Source organism: Chelonia mydas, chromosome 11 (genome assembly GCF_015237465.2).
Source record: "Chelonia mydas isolate rCheMyd1 chromosome 11, rCheMyd1.pri.v2, whole genome shotgun sequence".
In the NCBI taxonomy this organism is placed as follows: Eukaryota; Metazoa; Chordata; order Testudines; family Cheloniidae; genus Chelonia; species Chelonia mydas.
In genome coordinates this window covers 23179496-23206227 of record NC_051251.2, presented here as the reverse complement: position 1 = coordinate 23206227, position 26732 = coordinate 23179496, and the positions used below count along the sequence as shown (strand labels likewise).

General features: G+C 40.7%; 2 long non-coding RNA genes across 4 annotated transcripts; one reads left to right on the top strand and one right to left on the bottom strand.

The window, feature by feature from the left end:
* Positions 1 to 6969: 6969 nt before the first annotated feature.
* On the bottom strand, positions 6970 to 12572 carry LOC122462464. The gene is made up of 3 exons (XR_006285006.1): positions 12553 to 12572; positions 9508 to 9655; positions 6970 to 7042 (listed from the first exon to the last, which is right to left on the bottom strand). It is a non-coding gene; the product is annotated as an uncharacterized LOC122462464 (long non-coding RNA).
* On the top strand, positions 11318 to 25881 carry LOC119567421. 3 transcript variants are annotated; one of them, XR_006285005.1, is made up of 6 exons: positions 11318 to 16516; positions 16626 to 16774; positions 19648 to 19751; positions 20275 to 20437; positions 23547 to 23685; positions 24218 to 25881. It is a non-coding gene; the product is annotated as an uncharacterized LOC119567421 (long non-coding RNA). The 3 variants fall into 3 exon arrangements; XR_005227435.2 differs by lacking the exon at positions 19648 to 19751; XR_005227434.2 differs by having other exon boundaries at positions 19648 to 20437.
* The last annotated feature ends 851 nt before the right edge of the window (positions 25882 to 26732 follow it).

Sequence of the window (26732 nt, the reverse complement as noted above, 5' to 3'; positions counted from 1 at the left end):
GTAGTCCACAGAATACTTGCTGTTGGTCCATGGAGAACTCAGTGGTCACTTGGTGCTAGCTCTCCTCCTTGTTTTCAGCTACTAAAATACATTAGAAAACACCTAAAATACATTGAATTCTTTCCTAGTATTATTTTCTCTTGTAAGTAATTGCTGCTATAGCCACGGAGGTGTCATGTGAGTCCAAAGAGAAGGGGAGATGGTTCATGAGATCATGAAAAAGTCTGAGAACCTCTGCTTTGGAACTCTTCTCCAAAATGTTGAGTATGTTGCCTCAGGGGCATCCCCACCTTCTGCTGGTGTAATAGAGAAGGGCCGTGACTGGATCTCCTTTATTAACAAGAACACTAAGACAACAGCATCTCACCAGAGTACTACTTGAAGTAAAAGACAGTTTTAAGACAGATTTGCTCCTGAATCGTTAGGGATACAACGTGCAGGCTAATAGGATGCCATGAAGAAAAATGGTAGGGATTCCACTCTTCCCAATTCTGTCCTGGATCTGGAACATTCTATGCTCAGTGCATGTAGGGTGTGTCTTTGCACAGGAGCTCGGTGTTGTTCAGTACCATTCACTCCTCAGGATAGGAAGGAACTTTAAGGCTCTAGTACTGTGGCGTTCTACTATAACTTGAGACGCTGCATATAACATTTATAACAAAAGCTCCAGTTAAGGATTTTCATTATAACCCCTTGATTTCACATGCTCATGGCTAGCTGAAAATTTCTGGCTGGAATTTTTCATTTGTTCCCAGTCTCAAAGTGAATGTTTTTGGAAACTGTTTTTTTCAGCTGTAGAAAGGTGAAAACACCCAACATTTTACCTGTTTTAAGTCAATATGTAATATGGTTTTTTGCTCTCAAATAAGCCACAAATGGCAAAATTCATAATTTCAGACATCCACATGGGAGGCAGGGACCCTTGGTCTAGTTTCCCTGCCCCAATCATGCTTTCATTATTTATCCACAGTGGAACATCTTCAGCAGATTGAGAGTAAGAGAGCCTACCTCAGACTGCCCAGTGGTTAGAATACTCCCCTGAGAGGACAAGAACAGGGCAGAGAGGGGGAAATAGAATGTGGGTTTCACACATCCAGGGTGAGCGCTCTGACCGCTGGTCTAACAGTTGTAGGGTGATCATTGGTGCCATCTCCTCTGGCCAGATTGTGAATGGAAACAGACCCGTTAGGCATCCTCCAAGCCAGTGGTGGGCAAATTGCGGCCCGTCAGGGTAATCTGCTGGTGGGCCGCGAGACAGTTTGTTTACATTGACTGTCCGTAGGCACAGCCACCCTAGCTCCCAGTGGCTGTGGTTCACCGTTCCTGGCCAATGGGAGCTGTGGGAAGTGGTGGCCAGCACGTTCTTGTGGCTTGCTCTGCTTCCCGCAGCTCCCGTTGGCTGGGAACGGCGAACCACAGCCACTGGGAGCTGCGGGTGGCCGTGCCTGCGGAGGGTCAATGTAAACAAACTGTCTCATGGCCTGCCAGCAGATTACCCTGACGGGCCACAGGTTGCCCACCACTGCTCTAAGCACACCTACTGAATTAGGCCCCATATACGATATAGATGGCCAAATGCCTGTCTTCTCCTGGTTTGGGGATCACTCTGGGGCTGAGGCATGAGACAGGCGTTTGGACACCTTGAGAGAGGCAGCAGTGAGCATGCCCAACAGCGCAAATGTAGGCACTGAGGAAACTTTTATCCTGAATAACTTAGGAACTGAGTTTAAGCACCTACAGGGTTTGACGGGAGTTTCGGGGATCACACTAGAGCCAAAATGGGGACTTAAGTGCCTAAAAGAGGGACTTAGATACCTAAGTTCCCTTTTGGATCCCAGCCTGTCTTTATATGTATTCATACAGTATCCTGCACAATGGGATTCCAGTTTTGAGTGAGGTCTCTGGGCACTATAACAATAATAAATAATGTCTAGTGGCAACTTGTGCTAATGTTGGGGGCTACATTATTAACTGCAGCATTAGCTTAGCATTGTAGATAATGGGCTAGACCCTCAAGTCCAGCTAAGTGTTACTCAACATAGGACTTCAGGAGGGGCAAAAGTGACTTAGTGCCACCTTTATCCCCCGTTATCCTGGAGTTGGCTGATGCAAGTTAGAGCCAGAGCACTCTGGCCCTCCCCTCTATACTGGTTGGGGTGGCATAAAGATAGTTGTGCTGGCCCTCTGCCATTTGGGGATTTCCCTACCCCAGGGCAATTCTTGGATAGCTGGATAAGCCAGCTTTGCAAAGCAGCTGCTTGGGGAACCAGAATCTGTCTCATTATCTACAAGGAATGTTTTTAGCATAAAAAACTTCCGCTGGAGACAGATTTGAATGCAGAAATATGTTCTGCTCTGAAATGTCTATGTGCCTGCGGAGCTGATAGGCTCCTCTCTGCTTAACTTTTCTCCTGTGGAGTTTACAGTCACTGCAAGAACAAATCATGGGGCTGACAGGTGAAGCTAAGAGAGCTTGTAAAGTCTGCATTCTCAAGAATTCCAGTTTAAAGAATGTGTAAGTTCCTCCAGCAAATAATACAAACCATATAAACTACCTATACCTAAAAGCACTGGACTTTTCATGATTTCCGCCTTTTGTGTGTGTGTGTGAAAGCAAAACCAAGAAGAGTACTCTAAAAACTAACATGAATATAATGTTAAAGTTACTAATTAAGGGCCAGATTCTGCCACTCTTACTCCTGATGAATATAGTTCATTTTATGAATATTGCTACTGACATCAGTGGGGCTACTCACAAAATAAGGTACTACTCATGAGTGTGGGTATCAGAATCTGGCACCAAATGCTCAAAAGATAGGGGTCAGATTTTTAGCTGGTGTAAATAGTTGTAACTCTGTTGAAATCAATGGAGCTATCCAGCTATCCTGATTTATGCCAGTGAGAATCAGGTCAAGAATAAGAAAAAGGTAAAGTTTTCATAGTTCTATTCATTTAGCCATAATACAAATGTATTGCTTTAGAAAGATGTATATTAGTATGCTAATGTTATGTTGCTAAATATCTATACCATGAAACACACAAGATATGCAATCTGGCCAAATTAGCATAACTTTGATAACCTTAACTTTAACATTGCCTGATTTCTGAGCTTTTAAATTTGAAAACCTAATGTTACACTGACATAAGTTTTTTGTAATTTTATACATACTAGAGTTGATTTTTATCTTGGGTTTTACAGCACCTTAAGCAACAAGAGAAAAAGCACTCATCTGTTTATGATAAACTTATCAGAAATACTGCAAAGTTTTCACCAACTAAGATATTTATACTGCTATGGTGGCTTGCTACAGGGTAATTCTGAGACAACAAACAGAATATTTCAAAGCCCAGATGTCCTGTTTAGACAAGGGGTTTTATATTGATTAGAATCTGCTTTCACCTAACATCATGTAGTAAATATCACAAAGACATAATTAGAAAATTTGGTACAATATTTAGTCCTAGTCCCTGTGTGCCAGAATTGTTTGACTACTGAGAAACTGGAGCTTGTTTGCATCCCAGTGTGTTGTGAAATGCAAACTTCAAAGAAAATATTATATCTCCCAACTCCAGCTCGTGAGTGTCTTGGAAGTATAATACAGAAAGGCTTAACAATCCCTGCTGAGGAAAGGGCAATTTGACACTGAAACTACTGTTAAACCACCATTGAAACACTGGTAGGCAAAGAGTGCTTATTAGATAAATATAGCTAAAGTCTCTGTAGTCAGGGAGAGAAAATGCACCCAAGTCATTGGAAATATCCCAAAGCTGGACAAATGTTTATGTTTTGTATAGGATTTAAAAAAAAATACATACATCTACATGTTTTCTTCATAGATTTTCCATCAGACTGGTCCCTCCCCTCACCATTTCAAAATAAAATGTTTTAGATTCGCAAAACTTCTGGAAGCCAGAGTTTTGGATGGAAAGGATTTTTTCATCAAATTATCAGTGTCTGAATTTCATCACAATCTGTTCAGCTGTTTAGGTTGCAGGCAGGCGTAAAATATCGTCGTGAGTGTGTGATTGTACTTCTTATACATATTGAAAGGGCTCTTCTTAATCTCCTTGATGAGGAAAACTCTGTAAATTATATGCATCTGTAGTCTCAGTAGCATCTAGGCGTGGCCTAGAAGCAAACAGAGAGAAAGTTCAGAAATCTGGGGGGCAAATCAGACCTTTCTCACCTGTTAATGATCACAGAACTTTTAGCAGCCCATTCTCCCCATGATAACAGTTTTGGATTTGGAATGACCACAGCGTTTTGCCTTAATATCTTTGGCTGGTAGGCCGTTAAACACATTTATGATTCCTGCAGTGGGAAAAAAGAAAAATAGTTGCTGAAGACCGTTCTGAATATATTTTCTTTAATCGTCACTTATGCTTCTGTCTCATCTTTTGCACTGGGTTAAAAATAGTACCTTGGATTGACAGTTGTAACACCATTTAATGTATATATATTATTGCATATAAAAACCTGCATGAAAAGAATGTCAAGGACAAGACTGAAAGCAGCTATAGAACTGGAACTCACAAATAAGACACATGACCCAAATACCTAGATCCACAAGGATGCTGTAGGATAATACTATATCTATATAATACAGTATCTGGTTATTATTATTAAATAATAATGATATTTTGCACTTATATTCCATCTTTACTATATAGAACATTTAATTTCTTTACTGTCATTAATTAGTTAATCATCCCAGAACCCTTGTGAGATAGCTACAGAACGTATTTTTATGTCCATTTTTGAAGATGAATAAATTTGCCCAATCTTGCATAGCAAGTCATAGGCAGAGTTGGGGACAGACCTGAGGGATGAAATCCCACTGACTTCAGTGTATCTCATCCTTGGGGTCAGGACTCAAAGTTCCCTACTCTAACTATTGTATGTTGAACATTTGTTGACAGTTGCTGATGCCAAGTATTAGATCAGAGGCGCTTTTACAGTAGTATTAGAAATGCCTTTAAAGAGAGTTAGAAGGAACCTCTGCCACAGAGGTATGGTAACGCTGATGTGCCACCATAGTTATGATTTTGTCAACATTTCCTTATAAACCTCTCTTTGCAGCAATTATATGGCAGCCATATTAAAAAAAATACTGTGACTGGAACTTGGCATACAGGGATCCAGGAGGGAAATTTTAGCTTTTGGAAATATGGGTTCTGATCACCATGGACAGGCATGACATGATATGCAAATATATTCTCCATATTGCACTGGAAAAATATAACCTGTGTCAGCACTATCTCATGGGACAGAGGAACAGAGATATGTGGGAAGAGGCACTCTCTGGTTTATGGAAATGAGGGGAAATACTTTATTATTTCCGGATATATCTTTTGATTAATGCTACTAAACTTGTACTGAATTCTTCTGATTTACAAGGTATCCTATCGTGCTGGGGAAATTGTATGGTGTTTTTTGGCATTCCCCATGCAGATCAGATCCTCGGCCGGTGTAAATCAGTGTAGCTCCATTGAAGTCCAGTGGAGTTCTGCTGATTTACATCAGCTGAGGATCTGGTCCTATATCATCTTTCCACAGAAGCTTTCAGCATTGTTAACCATTTGGAGAGTGAATGAATGTTTGTTTTACTTTGAAAAGTCCATTTTGTCATACCGATCAAATTCCAGATGACAGCATGAACATAAATATCTTTAAATATTTTCACCCAGGATATAGCTGGTTACTTTTCAGTGATTTTTGAATGTGGAATGCTTTATGCTATGCTCTATTCTCTTGGGCAGCAGTATGATGAAGGTGCTGGAATTCAGATATTTTAGTATCCTATCGATGTCTCAAGAGGCTATAGCAGCTGCCTTACCTTTAACCTAATAGTGACTCTTCATTATTAAGCTAAGTCAATGGACATCACTAGTAATACTTTGTTACAGTCTCTAAATATTTCTCAGTGCATCGTCATTCATGAGTCATTTGAAAGCAGAGATGTCGGTTATTACAAATGCTTCCCAGCACTGTGTTCCAGAATATCTGATTTGGAACTTGAGTCTTTATTTCTGAATTCAACTTGGAAATGATTAAAATGCCATAGTAACTTTGGCTGTCTGTAATGTTACTAATAACTAAACTCTAAATGTAAAGCAGCTTTGCAAGAGTACTCCAGTATCATGTTACAGAGAACAGACATCATAATAAAGGTACAGTAAATTTGAAGCAACTTCATTTACTTGAACCTACAGGTTAGGTACAGGAAGAAAAAAGAAAACTATTTGCTGTTTTTAGATGTGACATTTCAGTGGTGTACCAACAGAGAGAATTTTGCTTGCAGAATTCTGTGAGCAAAACACTTCTGAGAATGTATGTATACAATTGTTTAAAAAAACCCACAAGGTTACTGACACAGATGCCAATTTGGTAGGGCATATGGAACATTTACACTTGCCTTTTTCATTCTTTCTTGCTGCAGCTGGTACTGATTTAGTATGTGAAATTTTACTAGCAGGAGTGCTAATCAAGATGGAGATTCTGTGAAGATTTAGTCATTTATGTAGGGGAGAACTATGGATATCATTAAAAAGTAGGAGATCATCTATGGGAGGAACATTATCATTATCGACCTAATTTTTAAACTAAATAGAGAAAGAATGGTGCTGTAAGTATCACTTGAATAGCCGCAAAAGTACAAGTGTTTCCTTGTAATGTTCAAGCAATCTTACAGTCACTGAACAAAGTTTTGTTTAGGGGAATTTTGAATCTACTCAGACTTTGGGAAGCTGAGACCAAACCAATGGTTATTGTTCTACCATTTTTCATAGCCAAGATGATGAGCTTTTTAACACTGAGCGGGTGCAAATCGAGATGGGATCAAACCAAAAACCTGGGTCCAAATCCCAGGCCTGGGTTTGGATCACAGTGATCAGTTCAAACCTAACTGTATAACATTTGGGAAAGCTCCAATACTTACCGAGCTTTTGAAGCCCAACGTTCATGAGTGTTCAAAACCAGGCTTTTTCTTAAATTCATTATGAAGCTAAGAAGTTCAAATCTTAGATACTGATTCAGGCCCATCTATGAAAAGATTATTTTCCATGAAGAAAGTACCAAATATACATTAATTGTCCAAAGAGGGGATTTTAAATTAAATTAAAAAAAAATCATTCTAGGGATTAACTGTCCTTTCCTGCCAAGATTATTTCAGTGCAGATAGCAACAGAATCACTTCTGTATGTTAAATCTGTTGTACACATGGCTCAGTGGTAAGAAATACCTGAATAATAAAAACAGACAAACATCTTCAGCCTAAGGTAAGTAATGGTATAGTAGAAGTGGGTGAGTTTCATCCCCTGTGGAAGGCTGCCAGCTGACTGAGCCTTCAGCATCAAATTCAAGAAGAGGCATGATGGTGGCTTTGGAGTAGGCTGTGCCTCTTCCTTTACCGCTTCCTTCCCCATGTAGGCAGAGAATTTCTTGACTACAGTGAGGACTTGGGAAAGGAGGAGGCTTAGTATGACATGCTGGGTGATAGATTGTGCTCTGAAATGCTTGGGGACTTCTATCACCAGTAAATAGATAAAAACCTGCCCGGAACTATAGTGAAATTACTCTCAACTTCTCAGGCATCAACCTTCATATCTAGGCCTTTATGCATCTCTGCAGGCTACTACGCTTTGGTATAATAGCCACTGATTTCTGAGGCAAAGTATTGGGGAAAAAATGTCAGTTATTTCAAGAGTGCTAGGAAAAAGCCACACTGATTCTAGTTTCCAAGATTGTGCTGTCTACATCATGCCGGGGAAGTCAGCAATATTTCTCAGTTCAATTTTTGTTAGATAGAAAACTATTTTTCTTTAGTTATCTAATTAACAAATTGAGTTCTGAGATTATGCCGTCCTTCTGAATGGGGATGGCTGACATTCAGAGACAGTGGGCATTTGGATAATTTCCTGACAGGTTTACTGTGCATAAATAAATACTGACAGGTTTCTGTGCATAGCATTTCTGGATTTCAACTGGACATTAGCGTGGATTTTCAAAGGAACTCAACTGAGTTAAGTGCCAAACTCCCTTTGACTTTCAATGGGATTTGGGAATCTAACTCCCTTGGGCTCATTTGAGAATATCAGCCTAGATCTTCACAGTGCTTAATTTGTAACAGAAGATGTGCTGGGGCTCAAGCAATTAGGTACCAGGGCACAAGTAACTTTTTAACTTTCATAAGTGACGTGGCAAGCCCAGAGGTGCCAGGGCTATGAACTGCCAAGCCTAGAGGTGCCAGAGCTCAGCCCTGGCAAGCCCTGCCACAAATTAAACACTGGATCTTTCAGCAGCTATTAATAAAGGTTACCAGATTACCAACATTGTCCCAGTTTCACTTCTTGTTCTTATCATTAATAAAAAACTAAAGACCAATTTCAGAGATAGCAAGAACCAAACCGCTCACAAGTATTTTTAAAAGAGACATCGTGAACTTCATGGGACATAATTTAGCTCTCTTGTAGGACGAATAGATGAATCAACCTGCTAGTTCCAGGGACTCTAGGTATTTCAAACCTGATGCTTAGAACACTGAAACTATCTCCTCCAGAAGCCTCAAGCTTTTAAATACCCATGTTTCAGTAGTGTAATTACAGCCCTGCTAACTACCAACAGTAGCTGCAGATAAGGGTAAAGGTTCTGATACTTGCTCATAACCAGGGAGGAGTAGTGTGAGATTTTCTCAGCCTGCCAGAAAAGAGGAAAGAGAGCAGTGTATAACTGAGAAATCTAAATACCTTTTGGTGACTGGGACATTTATATCAGATGCTACCAGCAAAACACCAAAAAGAGGGGGAAGAACAACCCTTTATAGTCACCCTAAGCAATTCAGTAAAGTTTATACCTTAATCATCGTCAAGCCATGAAACATTTTCTCTCAACCTCCAGATCTGGCATGGCAGTTTTATTTAAGTATTACCAAAAATACTGTCCAGTTGCACCAGCTGCCACTCATGAGGCAAGGATGGGTGCCTGCAGGATGTCATTGCTCAAATGCTATTTTAAAAGGAAATGCTTGCTACATTGGGAAAGCACAAAGAAACAAAGTGCTTGGGTAGCCAAGAGGCTGTGGTAAAGGGAAAGGAGAATCGATACCTTTTCTGTGGCCTGAACAGAACATCTGAATTTTCTCCCTTGAGGGTTCTCGCCCTCTAAATGGTTTTTTAGTGCTCACAGATACAAAAGGGTTATGAAACATAAAGGAAAAGTCATCAAGTGGCCTGTCCATTTCACTGAATGAAATGGTGGCTGTAAAAAGCAAGCGTACAAGAAGTCACTATTCTGAATGGTTAACAGAATGAGCTCATCTGTGGACTGACGTTGGCATTTAAAGGTTAGTTTTCAGCAAGTTCCCATGAAGCTCTTGGCAGCAGGTGACCTCAGTGACTGTGATCTTGTCTCTCACATAATTTTCATAAAAAGCTATACTGCACCTTTATGAAACTGTTTACAGAAGAGCGAGGCGCGATCACAACTACGCTGAGGGGTGTCATACTCACTTCACCGCAGACATGTAGACCAGTGGTTAAATATTCGATTACATGTCAGTCACAGCACATTAGGCAATCTTCCAGTCTACCAGCTTTGCCTTGCCCAGCTCCAAGCTAAGTGTCATCAGGAAACAAGTAGCACTCTGAATTAAAGGGTCTGAAAAAAGATTATACTGCAGTCAATCTGCAATGGGAGCTTTAGTTCCAATATAAAATGTCCCTTATTTTCAGTTCAGTGGGTTTATTTCTTTACTTTGTTGTGCCTGGTGTAGTTATTTACACCTTGTGAAAGTGAATGTAAAGTGAGTGTGAAACAGTAGCATTCTCATCTGGTAGAGTTTTGCACTCACTTTGTACAAGTGTAAATAACTGCCCAAAGTGCAAGACTGTGGAGAATCAGGCCCCTACGGTTCAGCAGTGTTGCCAAACATGTTCTGTGTTTTCCAGTATAGTGGGTATAAAACTGCGTAACCATGGCTGAACTCAGTCTGGCCTGTCTTGCTTATGAATGACTTACTGAAAATATGTTAGGAGTGGAACGTAAGATCTGTGGACCTGTTGCCCATTTTGTCTAGGCCAGAAATACTCTGTATCAACTCCAAGAAGAAAACTACTTTCCAAAACATCAGCTCACGCAGAAAGTTCCAACTCAATTGGAACTCCGCATAGTTTGTGCTGGAGTGACTTCTAGCCTACCAAAGTCATTCATGTGCATGTTGGGAGGCATAAGCCTGGAATAGTAGGGGGTATGCCCACTGCCACCCATTGGAATCTTCGTGTCAGTTTACTTAACCAGCCTTCACCTATTTGAAACAGCTACTGGAGAAGTTAGTGGTGATATTGCCATTGTGAGTCTTGTGCTGCCTGTGCTTAGCCGGCACTTCCTGCTGGAAAAAAATTCAAAGTGAATTTGAAATGAAAGGAGACAACGCTGAAGTCACTGCGACATTCAGTAGCAGGAACATCAGCACTGTGTTGTTTCATATTCACCCTGTTTTCCAAGAAGAAGTGCAGGAGCGCCAAGACTCACAAGGCAATATCACCACTAACTTCTCAGGTGATCATGTCAAATAGATGGAGGATGTTTAGTTATACAAACGATAAGATTCCATTGGGTGCCAATAACCTCTACCCTTCCAATATCATGTTTCCCAACTTGGATGTGTGCAGCTTCAAATCTGTCCTCAGGCTCCAATACCAGAGGATTAATTGGAAGGGGAAAATATTTGACAGTGCAGAATAACTAATGACACAATAAAAGCCACACTGTACTATCAACAAAACTGGGAGTAGATTCCTGCCATTTTAAATGCATGTGTGCATATGGCTAGGGTTGAGCATATGGTGCTCAGATACTGTACCATGGTGATGAGTGGTATGAGAACCTAAATTAATAAGACCGAGTAGGTAAGGACACTCAGGCAGAAGCAGTCTGTTTCATTATTTACAAAAGAATATGTACACAATGTAGGATCTGAAGAGTACTTCTCAGGTAGGATGCAGGGGGGATCAATTGTGGATAGCACCCTCTTGTTCTTTCCCTAAATCCCCGACCAGCGACTGCATGTGCAGAGGGCATCTTCGGTGCTGATGGCAGTGTTGTTACAGACAGAAGGACCCTGTTTAATGCAGCCTGTGATGTGCCTTACTTTTTTAAAAAAGATACATCTTGACAGCTTGCCAAATACCACATCTGCCTCTCTTTGCACCTCAGAGGGTGAAGCCGAACAGCAAGGTGGTGAAGATGAGTAAACCTATCAATTAACAGTGTGGGGGCTACTCTCTCTCTTTCTGTCAAACGGCTGAAGGTGATCTCCTCCCCTGCCCTTAAAAGAAGACTCCCTGCCTGTTGGCTAGCTGGCAAATGCAATCGGCAACACCTGTGTGACAGACAGGCACAGCTGTAAGCATGCTGCTGTTGATCCATCTGTAGAAGGCACCACATGCCAGTGTTTATCTTAGAATCTTTAGGAGGAGGGGGTGGGGGGAAAGCATGTATTACACCGTTAAGGTTTCTTTTTTCCCCACCGTTCATCTTTTATTTTCCCTCTCATGTTGGTGTTTCCCCCTCCTTCTTACTAGGACTGTGTTAGTGAATACTAATGAGACAATACAACCCAAGACAATCATTGATTGAGTGAATAAATTCTTTGGGTACTGAACACCTGTGACCTGACTAACAAGGCAAGTTGAAGCCGGCTTACCTGATTACAGCTAAGTATTTTGGTTAGCACCTCTGGGTTTCCATCTCTAATTGTTGGTAATGATAACACTTGAATCATAATTTGATGGTCTGTAGGTTTCTCAGCTGTTTCTTCCCATGCAAAATAGATAATGGAATATTTTGCCCATGACACTGAGTCTATATTTTGTATGCGATACATCAGCATTGTGCAAATTTTATGAACAACTTCTATTATCTTTGAAGCCACAGAAACAACAAACAGTTATAATTATAGTCTGAAGATGCTGTAGTGTTTCAAATATGCCTACAGTAGTGGTATTACAATGAAAATGTTCTGTTTGCCTGCAGCTTTCACTGTGCTCAATGACATCACAATTATGCTGTATTTGAGCTGAAACTTCTGTCCTTAAACAGAAACAGCTTGTCTGAAACCTTTTAGGTCTTCCTTCTAATTTCTTTTGATTCTTCCTTGAGTTAAAACAGTCAAAATGGTGAATACAGTAGGATAGTGCATTTTTACAGGCTTTGTGTCTGGGCTTGATAACAGTAAGTTATAGGTACTTTGTGTGGTTGCATTTGGGAAATGAATGCATGTTATTTAAAACCTCTTTATGTGCATCTGCTACTTGTCAACTTGTGATCTTCTGATCCTTGAATATTTGGCAACCCTGTGATTTGTGATAATGGAATTATAAAAAAAAAAGTGATCAACAAAGACAGTACATTATAAATGTGCAAAGCAAGACTTAAGATGTTTGAAGAAAAATGAGCTTTAGAAAGGAGGTAATGGTATTGAAGAAATATTTGAAAAGTGCAAGCCTTTGGAAACAACCACATATCTTTAAATATGCAGTCAAATGTAAACATACCTGAGCCAGATCCTCAGATGCTGTAAATTACTGTAGCTCCATTGACATCAATGAAGCTGTGATGATTTATAGAAAAAAATTATTTTGTTTACCTTTCTGTTTTAAAGTGAGTTTTGTATTTTCTAACACTTGTTCATAAACATCAGACTAGGATCAGTTCTAGTCCCCAGTGGATATTTGTTCAAATAGCACAAAATTGCTGCAGTCTAGATCCTCAAAAATCAATGGGAGTTAGGCACCTAAATACCTTTGCAGACCTGATAATCTGTTCCAGAGAGATCCCCTGCTAGAATAGCTGGGTGGTTGTGCAGGTGAGAATAGGCCTGCGTGGTGTCGAAGTAACCAATGAAAACAATAGTGATGGTATAATGATTGAATAATGGAGCACAGTGCAGTTCAGTAAGAAATCAGAGGAGTGAGTAAACAGCTGACCGCCATGTAATAATCACTGCGATTTTGCAGCGGTTTGTCTTTAACACAATGGAGAGACATGGTCTGCTGATTAAAGCACAAATGTGAAAGTCAGGTGATATGAGTTGTAATGCTGGCCCTGCCCCAGATTTACTGAATGACCTCGGTAAAGCCACTTAACCTTTCTGTGTCTCAATGTCTCCATCTGTAAAGGGGGGATAATAAAGAACTGATGTGAGTTTTAATTCATGAAGGTTTGTAAGGTGCTTTGAGATCCTCTGATGGAAAAACCATCTTGAGAAGAGCAAATTACTGGGACCAGATCCTCAGCTGGTGTAAATCAGCATCATTACATTGAAATCAGTGGATTTACCCCAGCTGGAGCAAACCAGATTTACGATTTAAGGATCTGCCCCTTTATATTTACCAGGAGCTAGGAAATTGCCACCTCACTTTCAGGAAAGATTCTTCCTGGGAGCACATTGATACTAGCAGAGGACCCCAAGTTTATGCTGTATGTCCCCAGCTATGAGGAATTGTAAAGGCAAACTGTAGTTCAGTGTCAAAATATCTGCTAGCTCTTGTGTGGAAAAAGTGGAAAGCAAGTTAGAAGTCTTGGTTACCTTTGATTTTGCTGGCAAGGACAGAGTTAAATTGGTGTAACCCTCACTGTGGAGGCTGTTCTAGTGAGATAAAAGTGGGAACATCTGTACAGCTTCTGCTGGTAAATTTAAAGAACTGATATAGTAAAATTAGTGCAAATATTGCACATAGACCAGACCAAAAACTTTAGCACATTAAAACGAATGGACCTTCTTCTTAGAGCTTCTTTATATACAAACTGGAGCCAATTAAACTAAATCAGTATAGTTAAATTGTGGAATCCCCTGTGCAACTCCCTGTGTTATATTATATTGTTATATTGTACACATTAAAGGGGCAAGGTCAACCAATATTAACCAGGTTTAAATTATTTGAAGAGAGTCCACACACAAAATTGCACTGATTTGTACTAAACTGGTTTAAGATCACACCTATAATTAAATCCACAAACCTTTGTGCATAGTCCACGCCTTAGCTTCCAAACTCTCTACTGTCATATTACACGATAGACTGAGGTGCTGCTTATGCCACAGATAATGTGGTTGTTAATGATCAAGTTAATGTTTAAAGCCATTACTGTGCATTGACATAACTCTTGGAACATTATGCCGGAGAAGTGCACCTTTTGTGAAGCAACAAAACGACAAAATTGAAATGTTAAAAGTTGAGTGCCCGAATTGAGCGCCTGTGAAATCATTTAGACAAGATCATTGTTGTTGCCATTGTAAAAGAGCTGGAGAGTGACAGAATGAGAGAGAGAGAACAACACGACACACTGGAGCATCTTTACTGGAGGAAGATGTAAGGTAAATAGGATTCCTACTTGACTGTTCCCTCTTTCCAACCTGGAGGGTCTTCACCTAACAACAGAGCACCCTCCTCTGGTAGCTTGCCAAAGATGAAAGCCTGCATGGAGCTGTCTGGAGACTGGAAACTTTTAAGCAAGGCAGGGAAAGGACTCATTGCAATCTATCCCTACGTGTTGCTCTAATACAGGGGCAACAAACTTTGCCTAATTAAAGGCCACTTGCCCCAAACTCTAGGCAGTTGCACCTACCTTACATAAAATAAGTAAAGGGGTGGCCATCAGAGACTATAGACCCAGTGGGCAATGTTCCAGGTTGGTCTGAGCAGCTGAGACCTGTGGTGTTCACAAGCTGCTCTTTATATTAAAGTTGAGGGCAGACATAGATCACATTCTAAAACTCCATGAGCCGCATGCCACCCATGGGCCTCACTTTGCCCATCTTTGCTTTAATAAAACATAAAAGAACACAGAATTGCAGTAATGGCTTAGCCAACAGACAGACTGTTAAACGCCTGCAGTGGAGGGACACTTTAATGAGCAATATACTATACAACAAGCTTGTGTTAAAACATTGACCCACAACATTTGGTCCATAAAAAGAGTTACATTCACAGAGACTCCTGGCAGTGATAGTTTTAATGCAGGATCTGTGTCATGGTGTAAAATAAACAACTTCTGACAATACAGTAAATAGACAAAAGCAACAGCGGAAATCTTTCCATATAAAACAATGAGCATACGAACAGCTACTATTAAATAATGTTCATGTTGTTAAACAAAAAAAGCACAATGGCACAGTTTTAATGTAGAAAAATAATGTAAGTCCTTTGACATGTCAATAAAACTGGGCACCTATCAAGTTCTTGTGCTGGTGCCCATTCATGGAAAAATATTGAAGGACATATATTGCATGATGTTTCTACTGTGTAGTTGCGATCAGACCTGGGTTTGTGCTGTGCCAAAACTTTAATATTATTGTAATGGAGCTTTTGTTTGTGAATTTTTACATGCCTTTAAAAAAATTCTGCAGCACAGAAATATTGTTGTAGAGTCATTAAATTTCCCACAGTGTTATAATAAGATCAGATCCATTTTCTGCCGGTGAGTTTGGCTGTGTTAGCAGCAACAAGATCCAATATAATTAGAGATAGGCAAACTCAGTCTGTAATATTCACTCCATCTCAAACCTTTTATTTTTGTTTTCAGGTCTGGAGGAGTTAATACAAGGACATTGTGCCCACTTTCATTTTCCCTCTCCTGAATTCACAACACTTCTTCCCTCCAACCCTTCAATAGACTGTGAAGACTTCACCACTCTTCCTCTTTGTAACCCTCTAAATGGCCTGCAAATTTTTCTGATAGGATTCTATTTCTCTCCCAATAACTCTCCAGTAAGCCCTGGCACCTCCCCCAAAGATCGTTCAATGTGTTCCCTGCCTCCTGTAACCCTTCAACTCAGAATATCCTGCTCTGGGTTCACTAGTCCCACATGGTATGGGATCTGAACTGCAGTCCGAGCACATAACCAAAAAGTGCATGAAATTGGAATTCAGCAGGGGCCAGGGCCAATGTGTAGATTCCTAGTAATGCTAGATTCTGCGTGGTATCTACAATGGTGGGATAGATGTTTTAAGGACAGGAACCTATTTATAGGTCACAAATTGGGAGAAAGATAGGACCTATATATCTGTCTTATCTATTCTTTTCTAATATGACCACCATTATAGTATCAAATTACCATATAGATAATTAAGCGAAACATGAGTTCATGCAGAGTGGACCATACTCTCTTTCACTTTCTTATGTTATGCAGCTTTATGATGTGTTTGGTTTTTGTTATGTTCCAGGAGAAGCATTGTTGGTCTATCCTGCTATCTTAATTGTGGAGGGAAGTCCTGAGCAGGGTGATGTGCTTTGCACTGTGCCCTAAAAATATGAAAAAGTTGGGATGCATCCTCTTCTCTGGAAGTGTGAGACTCTACAGGCACAGGAAGTGCCCAGCCTCCAGTCCTGAAGGTCTGATCCTGGAACCATCAGCCATAATCATAGACTCATAGGACTGGAAGGGACCTTGAGAGGTCATCTAGTCCAGTGCCTTGCACTCTTGGCAGGACTAAGTATTATCTAGACCATCCCTGACAGGTATTTGTCTAACCTGCTCCTAAAAATCTCCAATGATGGAGATTCTACAACCTCCCTAGGCAATTTATTACAGTGCTTAACCACCCTGACAGGAAATTTTCCCTGTTAGATTCAGCTGCTGCTGTGGGTCATATAGAGGCTATGGAGGCTTTAAAGATGAGAACCAGGATTGCATAGCTGATCTGGAATTGGAGAGGATGTCAAAGTGAGATGCACCAACATCATGTGTTTTCAATGGTTTGACCCACCTATGTAGAGGTAAGCTGCTGCATATTGGCCACAAAGAAGCTGCATCTGGTCCTTCATAGATATTCCCTGCAGTATGTTAGAACAGAGGGGAAGAAAGCATGGATCACCATCTGAATATGAAAAGTTTCAATCTCCTGACTAGTGTAGATGGAACAAGGCAAGGAACAAGCCAATACCATCAACTGAGAGTCTAGGGGCAGTGATGCATCCATCAAGGGCCCAAGGAAGTGAACTACCATGACAGTCTTAGGGCAGCTGGACTCAGTGGAAGGTGAGGTTATGGCTCCTTCTGGTATCTAAAAGAATTTTCCCATTCCTGCCAGCATCATTTCCATTTTACCTGAGTTGAGCTGGAGCCACCTGCTTTTCATCTAGGTGTTTGGGTTTTTTCCAGCCTGGGGCAGCTGGGTAATGTCTACGTTTCATGAGATAGTAATGCAGAGCTGGGAGTTATCACCATATTGCTGGCATTGAAACCCATAGCTTCTCACTATCTCTCCTTGCAGTCTAACTTGTTTATTGGAAATGAGAAGGATTCTGTGGGCTAGAGCTCTCAAGGGAATGGGATCAACTTCCCATTGTATAACCTAGGATCTATCTTAAAAGAAGGGATGAAGCTTGCTTAGTACTGCTCTGTTCAGCCCTGAAATGCCTGTAAGCAAGATGCAAGTAATTATCGACAGTGTCAAAAACTACTGTGATATCTAGCAATATTAGAATGGACATTTGTCCCCTGTCCATGGCAATGAGGAGACTTTCCAGCACTTCAGCTAGGAGAGTTCTTGTATCATATCCCAGCCTGAAGTCTGACTGGCAAAGGTCAAGGATATTGGAAGAAGTCAAGTGCTCCTTAAGTCTGATTAAGGCCATCTTTTCAATAGCCATATTGATAGGGAAAATTAGTGAGAGGGTGGCTGGACCATTTGTGTAAAAAGAGCTCAGCTGGTGCTCTAGAAACCTATGATAGTTTCAGGGACTGATAAGATGCCATATTTGAAGGAGGAAACTAAAGGGAAAACTGAGAGCTACCCTGGACAGTTGTGGAGGAAGAGGAAAGAGTTGTGGAGATGGGGAAAGTCAGTGGCTATTGCTGGCTTGGAAAGACTCTGGGAAGGAGAGTCTTAACATGCTGAGTAAGCATCCAAAGTCTCTAAAAATATATTTTGTTGTTGGGTTTGTCCATCACGGTGGCCTCAAATCCTGGGTCCATTCAGATGTTGAGAAACAAGCAGTAACTGCTCATCCATATTGCCCTATTTCAGGGGTAGGCAACCTATGGCACACGTACCAAAGGCAGCACGCGAGCTGATTTTCAGTGGCACTCACGCTGCCCAGGTCCTGGCCACCGGTCCGGGGGGGCTCTGCATTTTAATTTAATTTTAAATGAAGCTTCTTAAACATTTAAAAAACCTTATTTACTTTACATACAACAATAGTTTAGTTATATATTATAGACTTATAGAAAGAGACCTTCTAAAAACGTTAAAATGTATTACTGGCACGCAAAATCTTAAATTAGAGTGAATAAATGGAGACTCGGCACACCACTTCTGAAAGGTTGCCGACCCCTGCCCTATTTAATGTACTGTATGAGACTGCCCTCTTCCAGCCCCTCCCGCCCCCTTATTTTTTGAAAGGCCAAAGTGTTTGTTTCTGAGCGGTAATAAAAATAATTAGAAACCACACAAAATCCCTTACATGTAAATACAAGCAAACCCAAACAATAGGAACACCCTGTCCCCATTCCACAAACAGCTTATTGATTGGGATTGGCTTTTATCCAAACAAATATCGCTCCTGATAGATGGGACCTATGCTTTGTGTTTCAGCCCAAAGGGAATTTCAGGCCTAAAAATAGGGCTTTCTAAAGGAAAGTGCAGATGCAGCCTTCACTACAGTAGAGCTTTATGAATGGAACACTCTAATAAGTACCACAACTAGTCATCACATCAGAATTACAGTGCAAAGTATGTCTGTGCACAGGTCACTGCTTTTTATGAACACGTTCTAACATCTTATAACAAATGGGAAAAGTAGCCCATTTTGACCTTTGAAGCCTGTTGCAAAGTCATTGCTGAGATATTATTTGAGTAGCTTGAAGTAGAATAATGTTCAACTCAGCTTCCTGGAGCTGCATTTGAAATGCAATTAATTGACTGCTGTTAGTTGTCAATTAACATTTATTATCAATTAGTTCATCAAATTGATTAGTTGGCAGGACCTTAAAGCCTAAATGCACTCCTTTCCATTATAAATATGTCTATAAGAGTAAAAGCTACTCACTAATTGATGTCAAACTGAAACTGCTTATGTTGGTCAAGAGACGAAGCACATTGTGTTTTTAAAATCCATATTAAATGAATTTTGCAGAAAATACATTAGTGTCACATTTAAAAAAAAACACTATATCTTTGGTGCATGTGAGTTTGCAAGCAAATTTTTTCAAGTCATTAGGATATGTAGCCCAGTATGAGAACTGAAGGTAGGAAAAGTTTTTTCCTGATCCAAAAAGGTGACACTTCTAATCTAACTGGTATACATTTTACTTCATTAGCCTACCTTTCAAAATGGCTTGTGGAATAAATATGTGACATGAAAGCAGTTCAGACTTAGCAGCTTTCCCATGAAATTATTTACATTTCCTCCCCTGCACTCCCCCTTCCTGCCCCTACAGGTTTGCCCAGGGTTCAGAAGGGCAGTTCTTCCATCACAGGCTCTAATCAGGATTACTAAAGAGGGTCTCTTTGTTCCTGAAATGTGGATAGTGATTCCTAGCTGAGTGCTGTCTCAAAAACAAACAAACAAACAAACAAAAAAAAAGGAGGGGCAGGGTGGGGAGAGTGAATATTAAGGGAATTCTTTTCAGTTTCTTATTTTTACAGGCCAGTATGCTGTTCATTCAGGAAATATGTTCTGTGAGATCCTTATTATGGGGAGGGGGAAGTGATATCGGAGGACTTTTACAGGAGCCACTGCTGTTTGAAGTGTAAGTTTAAGTGGAGTCTTCGCAATGGCTGCCACAATTGACTCTCCCCTCCCTGCAGCCTAGGGCTGAGGAGCAGATAAAATTGTGAAGAGTATCCCTTAACTTCTTACACGCACAAAATACCTGAGAAGGGCTCTTCACTTTCATTGCCTTTGTGCAACATGATTATTCCTGCCTCCCCCAAAACTGTGACCTAAATATGGCTGAAAGACACAACATGTGACCTGCTTAGTGCTGCCTGTCATGGCCTGGAGCCACAGCAGGAACTCTATTAGTGGGAACAGCACAGATGCTACCAGATGGCCAACATATTGTCCAGAGATGACCCATGTATAATTGCAGAAAGTTCAATACATTCAGGTTTTGAATTTAATTGCATTGACCACCTTAGCTACTGCTGCTACATGATTTAATTTATTTAAGGTGGATACTTACTTTGAGAGAGAGGGAGAAATCTGCATGCTTTTAATTTCACAGATTTTCTATTCCACACAACGTAACAGCCCAAACTCTGTATTTACAGATGTGCCAAACTGCATTCAGGTAGTCAAGGAATGATGGAGACTTACCCTTTCACTTTCTGCAATTGATTTAGATAAGATACTTGGAATCAAATTCAGCAGACTTTACTCAAGCAGATAACCCACTGAAGTCAGTGAAACCAAACAATGTGAAACACCGTTGAAGTACGTGAGAATTTGGCTTAAGTAAAGATTGCAAAATGTAATCCTTGATTTTTAACTGAAACAGGTATATTATTAGAGAGAAAGGGTAGTTTTGTTAAGACACTGGACTGGGATTCAGGAAATTAAGGTTCAGTTTCCTTCTTTCCCACAAACTTTGTGACCTTGGGTAAATTACTTGATCTCTCTGGGCCTGATCCAAAGTTCAGTAGGTTTTAGATCAGGCCCTGAGTGACTTATCTCCTCTCAACTTCTCTCTATCTAGTCTATTTAGATGGCAAACTAATAATTGTGGAGGGCTGTCTTTTAAGAGGTGCATGTACAACATTTAGTGTAATGGGACCCATTCTAGGTTGGGGCCTCTGGGTGCTGTTGTAATCCACATGATAATATATATGTTCCCAAACACACAATTTCTGACCTATTACCACATTTTACCCTGGAGTATGTCACATTGTATCACATTACACATCTTTGTATTCAATCTTATTGTTGATTCACTGGATGTCAGTCAGGACACCGGCAAAAGCAGCCAATGTGAATCATCACTAGATGACTTAATATTCACATTATTTTTGTTTCATGTAATAAAGAGATCAGCTGAGACTTGGGAATGGCCTAAACCCACAAAGCTCAGATCCGCATCCAAACTTTCAGGTAGTATTTGGAACTGGGATTTTATTTTGCCCCGCTGGAGAAAAGAGGGGCTCCCCTCAAAGTCCAGCTCCAGATCCCACTCTGCTGCTAAATGTAGTGGTGATGTCTTCAGATTCTGGTGTGGCCTCATCCCTACCAAGAATATGACAGTAATTTCCCTTAGGCATAATAATCAAACTTGTAGTTACCATGCTTTCAGAAACTTTTTAGTTTATGGGAAAACTGAAATGGTATCTTACTTAAGAAACAATGAAGAAGTGTGGTTTCAGTTTCTTTTTTTGGATATTGCTCTTTTTTTCATGCTGTCACTAATCAAATGCAATCACCACGGCATGTGTTATTGATTTTGTAATTGCTTCTTGAATGGTTTGGGCCCCAAGACTGTTACACTGTGTGAGGATGTCATTTGGGTCATATGTAGGCTAATGGATGACTTATTTTATTAAGAAAACCCTCCAACATACTGTATGTTTTGGATAGTTAAATACCAAAGACCTTCTGTCAGAAGGCTCAGTTTCTTGTCTTATTCCCTTCGATGTGACCAGACAACACTCTTTCATTTGAAAAGCTTACCCTCTATTGTACTGTGTTTTAACAATACTGTAAAATAATGTTGTGAAGGCTGTGGTTCTTCTCATACTGTAGTTCTAAAGTCCTACAAATATAACTCACGGTTTGGTGTCTAGATCCTGCAGCCACAAATTCTTAAAATAGACATAGGGCATGTCTATGCTGCAATGTAAGCGCAGGCCCAAGCCTAATTCCCCTTCTGTCTATGCATAAATTGCAGTAACCCAGGGGTTGGACCCAGGTTCCCAAGACCCCATGGATGTGGAGAGTCTGAGCCTGGGTCAAGCCAGGACCCAAGGTTCAAGCCGTATTGCTTTGTAAACACTGCCCCACTGGACTTAGCCTCTGAGTCTACACTTCAATACAAAACCTGTGGCTGGCCCATGTCAGCTGACTTGGACTTTCGGGGCTCAGGCTGTGGGGCTGCAAAGTAGACATTGGGATTGTGGCTGGAGCCCGGGCTCTGGGACCAGCTCCCCTCATGGGGACTCCAGAGCCTGGGCTCTAGCCCAAACCTGAACATCTAAACTGCAATTTTGTAGCCTCACAGCCCGAGCCACAAGACCCTGAGTCAGTTGATATGGGCGAGCCATGGGTTTTTTCTTGCAGTGTAGACATACCATTGGAGTCCACCAACCCCACAGGCCTACTTTCTTTGTCCTCTAGACAGTCAAGTTTGATGGACAGTCAATTTTTTCCACACTGCGTCACAAATAAAAAGTTAGCGCGGCCACGTTTTGGGAGGGTGCTAGGAAGTCTGGCATATGAGTGGTTGGATTTGGGCCTGCATAATCCAGTGTAGACACTGGAGCCCCATGTTGTGACCCAGGGTTCAACAACTCCTAATCTGGAGTTGTAAATGAGTGTAGACACTCAAGCCTTAGGTTAACAAATTCAGGGTCTTCTAACTTGAGTTCTGGTAACCTGGGCTTACATTGCAGTGCAGACATACCCACAGCCCTAGCTTCTATGGACTGGCTAAGCAGCACTTTGTGCACATCTGGAGATAGGGCAAAAGTTCCCCTGGTCCTGCATAGATCAGCCTGGTGGCTGATCTATTTATACCAGCTACCAATAGTCCAATGTGTGTAGGATCAGGAACAGGGAGAAGGAGGGGTGAAGGAGCTGCAAAAATAGTCCTACACCACTGAGGATTGCCATATGCGGAGGGAATCCTCTGGTTAGCTAAGGTGGAATTTAGACTGCTTTGCAACACCAGCCCAGAAAAAAGCAGCTTTGCTACCCTGGAAAATCCAGCCCACAGTTTGAGATGTAGCTCAAAATATTTTAACATGGGGGATTTTCACCTCTTGAACACGCAGGCCATATTCTCCAAAGGTATAAATTAGCACCATTCTTTTACCTTTCATAGAGCTATGCTTATTTACACCTCCTGGATATCTGTCTTATTCTGTTTTTCCTTTCTTTAAGGGCCTAATTCAAAAATGCAATCAGTTGGAGTCTCTTCATTGATCACAGTTGCTTTTGGATCAGGTCCTGAGGATCCAGCTTATTGGATTCAATGAACAGAATAAGTTCTAAAATATTTCTAGAAACTATGTTGGCATAGCTCTATTGATTAAGAAGCTATGCTGATTTACACCAGCTGAGCATTTGGCGTGTGTGTGTGATTTATCCTAGTGTAAATCCAGAGTAACATTTGGAATCACTAGACTTCCTTTTAGTTTACAGTGAAGTAACTGGAAACAGAATTTGACTTTTCTATTTTTCAATGATCAGTTATATGTTTTTTTATTCTTTCAATCACAATTAGAGGGGAAATATCCTTATTAGAAGAGATCACTTTTAAAAAGCAGAAAGGCATGTGCTTTCTGGAGCTATTTGCATCCCCAAAACTTGCTCTTTATTCATCTCTCTCATTTAGCTAAAGCTGAAACAAATGAAATTAATTACTTTTGAAGTTGGATATCACCTTTTTGAGCTTTATGAGCCTACTTTTCTGAAATTAGAAATTGCCTGTGTGGAATGTTTCTAGCTCAACTGCTTCAAACAATCGCAGTCAGGTAAGTGCTTTGTAAGCATCATTTGTGTAAGCAGCAGGGAAATCCAGTGGCCTGTAGACTGATCCCAAGTGGATCTTTCCCTATTATGGAATCATTCTGTCCAGATCTTTTTACTTAACTATGATTGTCTGAATCATGGAGTTAGCTAAATATAAATAACTGTGTTGAACTGCAGTTTCCCTCAGACTGTATACCAGCTCAGAATGCTCTCAATTTAAGTTCCAAAAGAAGTTGTGAACACCTGCAAATATTAAAGATCAGATTTTAGGTTAATGTTTTAATGAAAAAAATCTGTGTTCAAAATTTCTAATTTGGGATGCTAAAAATAAGCCCCTAAATAACTTCATAGACTTTAGTGGGTGAAAATCAAATTATGGTGCCCAAGTATGGATTTAGGGGCCTAACTTTCAATATCAATGTTTGGAAATTTTGGCCTAATTCTGCAGGGTCCACAGACCAGAAAAACTTTAACTGAAGCTTTGGAACACTGATGTTGCATGTAGTTTTTTAATCTTAGATTCAAACTTTGCAGGCTATGGTCCTGATCCTGAGTGAATCAATGGGACTGCGCATGTGAATAAGGACTCCTCATGTAATGTTTGCTGGTGAAGGCCCTAAGCACAGCTCTAATCGTGTGGAAGACTATTTAACTTGTAAAACATATCAAGACCAGTTTGTACCAAATGTGTGCTTATGTCATGCATGCACCTTTATAACAAAGGATGGAATGGTCCACCTTAATTTTAGATAGGTAGTAGTTGCAATTATGTCAGCTACTTAAATTTATTTGCAGGCAGTCAATTCATATTGATCATAACTCGACCTTACAATGACCTTGAGCAAAGGTACTCCTCGGCTGTTATAAATATTGTGATCAATACTGGAGTGCAACTGACTACACCTAGTTACTGATAAATGAAGTAAAAAAGTACACTATTTTCAGAAACAAAGATAATTGCTCATTTAGTCAACTGTTTGCAAAGGTTTAATATTGATATGTGAAGCTATAATGACATTCTTGGGCACTTTAAAATTGTGGGAAACAATAGGGTGCAGAGCCAATGTAGCAAATTAAGGCAAAAGAATCATTACTTCCCCACTTCAAATGAGAAATTTCTTGATATTTATGACAACAATGCAGATAACAAATACATTCACTTAGCAGTACTTGTTGGCGATGGCTTGTATCAAACTACTTCTTTTCTTTATGCGTGAACCTGGTCTAGTGAAATAAAACACCATATTACTGTACATGGAACAAAGACTTTAGTACCACTTCTTTTACTCTAGTGCCACTCGCCTTTGTACATTTGTGCCTGAATTAAATTGCACATCCCCAGGTATAACTAACTGTAATCATGAGGAAGAGATCATTTTGGTCTCAGCACATCTGCTACATGTTGATACATTTCCCTACACTGACTAAAGTTAAAAGGAAGAATGTTAGAGAAGTTCTCCCCGGTTGTTCCTTTCACTTTGTTCAGAATTCCACTGAGCAATGCACTGGCAACTTAAACTGAGACAAAATAGAAGTCCCTGGGCAAAATGGTAACAGGTTCTGTTGCTAACTGAGAGACCTGAGCACAGGAGCTGACCTCCTAGACACGACATCCAACTGTCAAATTCTGTCTGGGGAGACATTTATTTTGAACAAGGTAAACCTGCTTCTCCCCCAAATCCACTGGTATCTTCCTCAGACAGGCTGCTGTCACTACGACTGATGCCTGGGGCTGAGATGCTAAGTGCACTGGATACTCTGGGGCATCTCAGCTGTGGAATGAAGTGAGAGCCAGTAGCACTTACAGCAGCAGGATTGCAGGAGCATTTCTTTGTCCCCTATCAGCTACCCTGATAAGCCACAGAAGTTTTCTTTTCCTTCCATGCTTTTTGCAGTTCAACTTGTATTTAAACCCATTTTATAGTTACATCACAGGGTTTTTGGAAATAGATGTTCACATCTGTGACATACTTTACTAAAGACATTAATTAAATGATGAGAGATGGTTAATGCTCCTGAAATCAGAAACAGGAGGCAAAACATTCTCCAGATCCAGACCTCCCATCGACCTCTCTACTGCTTAAATGTTTTCCTCACACACTTACTTTTGTCTCTTGATCCCTGGAGTTAATCTGATCATATTTCCTACACCCCATACACTAGACCTTTTTGCACACTTACGTTTTCGTTTTTCTTACAGTGAGCAGTGTTGGGAGAAAGGGGTCAGGAGGAGAGGAAAGGAGGGGAGAGGGGCTGGGCAGCAACCAGGGAGGGCAAGCACAGGAGCTGGGCAGTGGGGTCAGGCCAGCAGTAGAGGGAGCACTGCTCTGAACATTTCAAGTGGAATGAAAAAGTATTCTTTAAACCAGACCCTGGCATCTTTAGTTGGGCACCAAAAATTAGTTGACACTGATGACTTTGACCTTGATCTCTGCATCAATTCCTCATTTGTAAAATGGAGATAAAACCTCCCTCTTCATTTCACAGGAGTGTTGTGAAACTAAATGAATTGATGTAAAGCGCTAAGATTCTACAATGAGAGCACCATAGGAAAGCCGGAGAGGAAATTTAAAATTCTGTCTTCAGAGTAGTGTGCAGTAAATAGGGCCTGGTGACTTCCAACGAGGGTAAAACAAAATAATGACTAGCTGTTCATTTAGTGAGCACTGTCCATCCTGTGCACTGAATGAGACCAGTGTCCTGTGGAAAAATAGCGTGTGATCGTGCAGTTAAAGACCGTATCATAACTCAGACACACAAGGGGGCTGAATTAAGGCTTTATGGGAGACCTTAATTCCGCTTTTGAGTGCTGAACTTTACAGCTGTAACATTCTTTTAATGTATTTTTTGAGTGTAATACACAGTGTGATGAGTCATTCTCTGGGCACGCCCTTGAGAATGATCTGGAGGGAAAGAGATGGAGGCCAGACATCAATGTCATCCTGGGAGAAGTGGGGACTGAGATCAGCATCTATCCAGTAGGGGGCACTATGTGATGATTCCAGAATTAAGAGGAAGGGGACATAAGGTTAGAGGGGGATCAGGCACA